Source organism: Lissotriton vulgaris, chromosome 5 (genome assembly GCF_964263255.1).
Source record: "Lissotriton vulgaris chromosome 5, aLisVul1.2, whole genome shotgun sequence".
In the NCBI taxonomy this organism is placed as follows: domain Eukaryota; kingdom Metazoa; phylum Chordata; class Amphibia; order Caudata; family Salamandridae; genus Lissotriton; species Lissotriton vulgaris.
In genome coordinates this window covers 1,446,318,678-1,446,326,609 of record NC_141693.1, presented here as the reverse complement: position 1 = coordinate 1,446,326,609, position 7,932 = coordinate 1,446,318,678, and the positions used below count along the sequence as shown (strand labels likewise).

Below are 7,932 nucleotides of genomic sequence, written 5' to 3'. Positions count from 1 at the left end.
GCGACGGGCACCAGGCAGCGGCAGCAGTGGGGTGTCACGGGTGCACAGCAGGAGCCAGAGGTCAGGGTCAAGGGTCACACTCACTGCAGCGCGGCGTCCTCCATAAGAGGCCAAGTGGGAGGGAGGAGCAGCTGGGAGACAGGAGCGGGGTGGCCAATGGGGACGGGACGCAGAGGAAGGGGGCGGGCCGCAGGGGAGCAGCAGCGGGGAGCGGGGAGGGCACAGAGGGCAAGGGGCAAAAGGGACTAGGTACAGTGAACAGGAAAAATACAGAATACCAAAGACAAAATACAGAACAATGCAGGATATACAGTAGCAAGAAACTGAGGCAGTCACCAGGACGCAGGAGCATGCCCGCGGCGGGCACCTGGCAGTGGCATCAGTGTGGTGTCACGGGTGCACAGGAGGAGCTGTGCGGCGTGAGGAGCGACCTGACCCGAGGTCAGTGTCAAGGGCCGCACTCACCGCCGCGTGGCGTCCTCCATAAGAGGCCAAGTGGGAGGGAGGAGCAGCTGGCAGTCGGGAGCGGGGCGCCAATGGGGACGGGACGCAGAGGAAGGGGTGGGGCCGCAGGGGAGCAGCGGCGGGAAGCGGGGAGGGCACAGAGGGCAAGGGGCAAAAGGGACTAGGTACAGTGAACAGGAAAAATACAGAATACCAAAGACAAAATACAGAACAATGCAGGATATACAGTAGCAAGAAACTGAGGCAGTCACCAGGACGCAGGAGCATGCCCGCGGCGGGCACCTGGCAGCGGCAGCAGTGGGGTGTCACGGGTGCACAGGAGGAGCCGTGCGGCGTGAGGAGCGACCTGACCCGAGGTCAGAGTCAAAAGTCACCGAGCGGAAAACAGAGTGGAAAAACACAACCCTGAAGCAGCATTGCAAGCCCAACCTCTCTAAAAGGGAGGAAGGACGTGTTGTAGTGACGTTGTTTGCCTCCCGCCCTTCAGCTTGGCCCTGACTCATGGTCCTGGGTTACAGTTCCTGCTGTGGGAATTAGTTGTATGGTCTGGAGTGTCCTTGGCTGCTGAGTGCCCCTATGACCTTAGCTGCGCCTTGTGTGGCTTGTCTCGGGCTTTCGCTCTGCCCACCACTGCTGCTGCTCTTCGTCACCTGGGTTGTCTTGCCACATCACATGGGGCTCTCAATGGCAGCTCTTTTTGCTCACTGTAGGGGTTTCTGGCTTCCCTTTGTAGTGTCTGCTGCCCGTTGTGCGGTGCGTGCCAGGTATTTTGAGCGCCTGTGATCAGAGGGCCCCCCCGCCCAATACACAGCTCGGAAGTTGTCAAAGCTGCTCTCTCACCCAAGCAATGCCTACCTGTGGCTCCGATGAGTAGGGTTAGGGAAGGCATTGCTTGTGTGCATAATAAAGAATTGAATCTGGCGCAAGGGCAAGTGCTCCTCCCCTCCCTTGTAAAAAGCTCATGGGGCTTTAGTTTGGCTCCAAAAGTATTGTGTGCATGTTTAACAATATGCACACAAGACTCTGACATTGGTCAGGCAGACTACATTGATTTTTGTAGAGTGGTGTAGGGATCAACCGACCTTGATTTCTTGTAGAGAAGCCAAGGGAAAGGCCTCGAAACATGTAGACCAGGGAGGAAACAGCCCATTATAACATACATCCTTCTCTCCCCATTCTTACTAATACCAGCTATAGGGAGTATTAAAATGTCGTTTATACACAACCAGGTATTTTTTAACTCACTACATTTCTTCTAACCCTTCCACTCTCAGACCAACACATAGTATCATCTAACTAATAAGTGCTCCCACGTCTTCGTCGGTCGCAGCACGCCCGTCCTGCTGCGGGCGGGAAGAACCCCATAATGAAGGATGCCACTAAGGGACCTTTTGGTGGGTTAGAGTTATTTTAACAAAACTTTCTGTTTTTCTATACATCCTTAACCTCTTCGCCGCTAATGACAAGGGTAACTCGTCATGGACTTTCCATTGATTTCAATGGAAATTATATGAGAAGAAGAATAATGCCTTAGCAGTAAAGGGGTTAAGAAAACCTACAGTCTTCTAGTCACTCAAATTAGAACCAATCTTGAAAGGATATCATTTTTCTACAGGTAAAGTGTGGACTTTCTTTGTTTTTTCACGGAATGTATATTTGAACCAGCATTCGTGTCACTAGAAACATCAACTGGTGTCTGGACCAACGGTTTCTGTGTAAATTTCTTCAATCTCAAATCCACTGGAGTAGAGGTTAGACCATTTATCCCAGCAAGGATAGCTAAAGTGTGTGCCTGATTTCCTCCACTACCTGGCTGGTATCAAGGGACTGACTACAGACCTATAGTTACTGGTACATTTAATGCATCTGGCGCATTGTGAACAGTCTGATTAGTAGCATTTGATTTTTCGTTATTACTTCCCATTGGTTTGAAAGGCACATCAGGAATTTTTCACAGAAATTAGTTTCTCAAATTTGGAGGCTGACTTTCATTATAAGGTGGTAGACGATTTTGCAATGACTCATTTACAAATTTGAAATCTAATTCATCATCGCTATCCAGCCGCGGCCAGTGCAAGTAAGAGCGGTGGGGCTGGGTGGGGGGGATTTCGACGGACGATGACGAGGGAACATCAAATAAATAAGAACATTTCCCTCATCATCTTCAGTCGAAATACCCCCCCCCCCCCCACCCACCCAGCCCCAGCGCTCTTACCTCCACGGCCACAGCTGTCCCTATCTCCAGCCAAAGCTAGTGTTTTTGTCTCTTCGAGGTGTTTTTTCTTTCTTTTACACTTCCCTCCACCCTCTTCCTCTGCAAATAGTACAGGATACACGACACAGTATGACGTAGTCAACCTATCACTGCGCGGCGTTACACCAATCGACCAATGCCAGCGCAGCACACTGTGACATCAGTCTCACTCGTGCAGCGGCTACCCCTCCTTTACAATCCTTTGAGCGTGCACTTTCTCTAAGCAAAATCCTCACACAATGCAAGCTATTTTCAATAAACTCTGTCTGCTCCTCTAAAGAAATGATAGATCCTTTCACTTGAGAACTCTAACCAGTTACAATGATCTAATCTATTTAACATACGCTTCAATTGAAACCTCAACCAGCGCGTTCTCACTCAGGCTGATGCAATTACACCTTGTGCACTGAGAACACTTGTAACAACCGCAACCCTTAATCTCACAAAGATATTTCCCTTCTCTTATTGGTACTGCAGAAGCTAATAGACGGTGTCCCACCGAGAAAGAGTCCACAAATGTCACTCACAGTGTATGCATCAGTCCGAAAGGAAGGCACATGAAATCTGCAAAGTTCTGAAAGGCAGTATCTATTTCAGAAAGTAAGCAAGTTCTGCCAAATCTGTAAAAATCATCTTCTGCCTCATATGCTGTATCTCCGCTCCCCAAAAGAAATATGCTTCTTCCCTCCAGGTCAATATATACTATATTCCTGTAGTTCCGTTTGTGACACCTCCTTAGTAACATCATTGTGTCAGACCACTCAGTCCACTTGTCAGTCCATGTAAGATGATTGTCGTGAGACATAAAGAAGACACATATTATAGAAAGGGGTGGTGCAAAGCACATACTTTGACAGAGCATCTGGCACATGTGAACTTCTGAATGATGATACTTTAGCATTAGGCACATTAACGAGTTCAAGAAGACAGTTTCCCATAGCAAATGTTCCCAGAGTGTCAACATTGTAGTAAATAGTCCTGGTAAGCAAATGAGAATTCCTCCGATAAGACAGAATCTCGCTTCACATTGTATGTTTATGAAACTTTCTCGTAAGTGTAAGGAAGCACAGAATAGGGAATAAAACAGGCCTACAAGAAAGTCAATTTAAGATCTGAAGAACATAAAACAACAGATATATACCTTTCATAAAAGGAAATAAGTATTCTAAAACTCTTTCAGCTTCTATTCAGATTATTGTTCTTTATTGAATTTCAGAAATCACATGTAAGTATACAACATTACTGCTTTTTCATAGTAAGAACATACAATCATTTCAAATCATGAAATATTATCGTTTCAAATGATTTACATTAGTAAATATTTAAAGATCATAATATGAAGGTTTCTGAACAGTTGTACTAAATATGAAAATGCAGCACCACTTTTACTCTTGTCATTTTCGGTGCACTTTTTCACATATGCAATGATAAAATTCAGAATGGAACCTTTCAATATCACTTGTAATTTTATCTAAATCACATTAGATTACATTAATTCTTCACACCCATCATTATTTCGATAAGAATGGTTAGTAATATTATAGCACCTAAGTACATCACTTTTACTTTTAATACACATTGAAATAGCAACTAAAACTGATTAAACTAGGATTATATTATTCCATTATTTAATGTATGTGATTCCATCTATTCTACAATGTATCTGTATGCTTTTATGATACAGTAACTAAGTTCTATCACATATTAATTGTCATGACTCTTTTATGTGTGATTAGCGCACGTCAATTCGTGAGTTACCCAAAATGTCTCACACTCGATTTAGATATATATATATATATATATATATATATATTAATGGAAAAAAATGGTGCTACAAACATCGTGAACAAGGCAGCAGTGGCTGCTGAAACGCATAGATGTTATCCTCGTTGAAATAAAAGCACAAAAGTGTCTGTAACTTTACCTGGAGTGCTGAATGATTATTTTTAGGCCCACGAGTAATCTCATAGCGGATATATATATATATATATATATATATATATATATATATATATATATATATATATATATATATATATATATATATATATATATATATATATATATATATATATATATATATATATATATATATATATATATATATACTGCTCAAGGTTTCCACCAGGTTCGCCAAAGAAACCTGCAAGGAAACTGAGCGTTAATATATATATATATAATATATATATATATATATATATATATATATATATATATATATATATATATATATATATATATCAAAGGATCTAGCTGCTTTTCAGCTGCATCTTATTCTTACATTCACAATGTTGTGGTAGTTGAAATGCTGCAGTTGATATTCTTGTACTTCAATATTTTTAACTCTGATATTCTAACATACAACCATAGCCTATTGTTTGCTGCATTAAGTAATCATACTAGATAGTAGTAAACACTGTAGGGTATAATTTCGTCATCAATTTAACTGTCATGACACTTGGTGGCCAGTAAGCAATTGTAATTCATTATCTGTCTTTATTCACAGCGAAAGTGTCCAGAAGATTGTTGCTGTTCATTCACCTCATGACCTGAGCTTTCACACTCAAACATAACAGTGACCGTCACTGAAAAAGAAGAACAGGAAAGCTTCACGCCCTCTTCAGACAGTCTGGTCTCTAGTTTCAGCAGATCACAATTTGATGATGAGCCAGTTCCCTACTATGACGCGCAAGATGGAGAAATTTCAGAGTGTTGGCAAAGGAAATGGGTTACGGGCTACTGTGCATATGTCACCCGGAGAAGTGCTGTATATTGCTGAGCCTTTTGCCTACACTGTCAACAAGCAAGGAAGGGGACTAGTGTGCGAGTGGTGCCTGCGCACTCCACAAAAACTCCTTCAGTGCTCTCACTGCAAGTTTGCCAAATACTGTAGCAAAGCATGCCAGACAGAAGCCTGGCTTGACCACAAGAGAGAGTGCAAATGTCTAAAGAGTGCCAAGTCTAAATTTGACACCGACACAGTCAGGCTTGTTGGCAAGATTGTCTTCAAGATGAATCGAAAATCACCTTGTCCTTCAGAAGAGCTCTATTCTGTGTCTGAACTTGAGTCTAATTTTGGAAAAGTAAGCAAAGAATATAAAAATGAGTTTGAATTATTTGCAGACATGTTAAAGATGTATCTAAAAGAAGAAATCTCAGATCCCTCCCAGTTCCTCGCTGATATAAACCTTCCTGACCTCTTTGCGAAAGTGACCTGCAACCGTTGCTCAGTTGTTAATGGAGAACTGCTAGGTGTTGCAGTTGGTCTGTATCCGAGCATGTCTCTTCTCAACCACAGTTGTGAGCCAAACTGTACGACCATTTTCATAGGACGGCACCTCCACTTGCGGGCAATCAGAAAGATTCAGGCAGGAGAGGAGCTTACTATTACCTATATTGACCAACTGATGCTCACAGTAGAACGGCAGAATCAGCTCAAGATAAAATATTGCTTTGAATGTGACTGTCGTCTGTGTCAGACACATGCCAATGATGAGAGGATGCTGGCAGGTGACAGACAAGCTTCGAATAAGACCAAGGACTTGGTATCAAAAGTGCTTGAACTACAATCAAAGAAACAGTGGAGGGAGAGCCTAGCTCTGTGCAGGGCTCAATTAGAGAGGAACACTGGACTAGTTCCAGACGAGAACATCTATCAGCTAAACATACTGACTTATGCTGTGGAGGCCTGCATGATACTCAATTTACCAGAAGAAGCTTTGCGCTATGGATACAGAGCTCTGGAACCCCTTAGACAATATACTTCAGGAATCAATGCTTCGCAAGCACTGCATATGATGAAAATGGGCTCATTACTAATGCAGCAAGCCAAGTTCCCTGAATGTATGTCTGTGTTTCAAGAAGCATATGGTATTATGAAAATATTTTATGGCAAAGAACATCCAATGACACAATTACTGATGAAGATACCAGGATGTTAACAAGGCGACTAAACACATAGTTTTTTCATCTCTTCAACTGTGCATATTTACGAAGTACAGAACAATGGTGATACTTACAATTGCACACATTTTTTCCATCACCCAACCAAATAGATATCCTATGTTTATATCCTTGAAATAAGTGACTACATTGGTCGTTCTTTTCACTTTCCTTCTGTACTTCCTTTTGTTGTGATTTTAGTGATCCATACGAAATCCGAACCACATCTTTCCCCTCTGTGATCAAGAGGTGTTGTGGTAGGAAGGATATCCAATTGATGACACTGGCCTCTCTTGGCAGTTGATGGAAATCCGACGATTTCGTAAAGGTCGCTTTCTTGTCTATTAAGCATATCTGTTGGGGTTCTGTACTCTTTTTGTGTGGTATGTAACTAGTCTTTTTGCTCCCTTTTGCCCCTGCTTTTGACCACCAGATTTGTTTGTAATGGATATCATTTAAATTGGGGATTAAATCTGTGAGTTGGTCGGTAAACTGTCCCTAGGACCCTCTTACCTTTGTGGATTCTCGTTAGTTATATTATACAGATACTTAAAATTGAGCACTACATGTGATTTCCTTTTGCTTAGTGTGGCATTGCTCTTAGGTAGAGCTATTTCAATGAAAATAAATCGTTTTTGGAGTACACTTCCAACATGTAGGAATGCTCATGTGGCATAGATTTTGAATAGGTAGAGAAGGAAGGAGGAAGAGAAGGAGGGGGTAATACATCCGTATGGAGTGCCTAACTAGTTGACATGGATGTCTCTGCTGCAGCAACATGGCATATTGTCAATTAAACTGTTCAAAATTGAAACTGTAATTTGCTTGCATTATAGAGAAATATGGGTGTTTGTATTAATGTAACTGTGATGACAATAAAGGCTAAAAGAATCCCTCCTACTCAGTGTGGTCCATGAAGGAAATGTTTAATTTCTGACTCAAACTCACCCCTTTTCAACGTGCTAAGGTCAAGTGGAGGAGTAACTAAACAGAACAGCCAATTAGAGAGTACAGGAAGCAGGGAACAGATCATACAGAGGAAGCTGAGAACAGGTTTGGCCCTGCATACTCTCATGGTGTTATCAAGTCTGTCATCATTTCATCTGTTCACCCTGTTGCTAACATTCAAAAGCATATGATAGCGACATTTAAAAAAAGTGAATGGTTGACACAAATTCATTTTGGTTAGACTGTACTGTATAGCATTCAAGTTTATATGGAAAACACAGATGTGGCCTACTTCTCAAAGTAGGTGATATGTTGCTTATCTG

At 42.2% G+C, this 7,932-nt stretch overlaps 1 pseudogene; it reads left to right on the top strand.

Moving 5' to 3' along the window:
* The first annotated feature begins 5,229 nt into the window (after positions 1 to 5,229).
* Positions 5,230 to 7,557, top strand: LOC147712715 (histone-lysine N-methyltransferase SMYD3 pseudogene; annotated as a pseudogene).
* Positions 7,558 to 7,932: the final 375 nt, after the last annotated feature.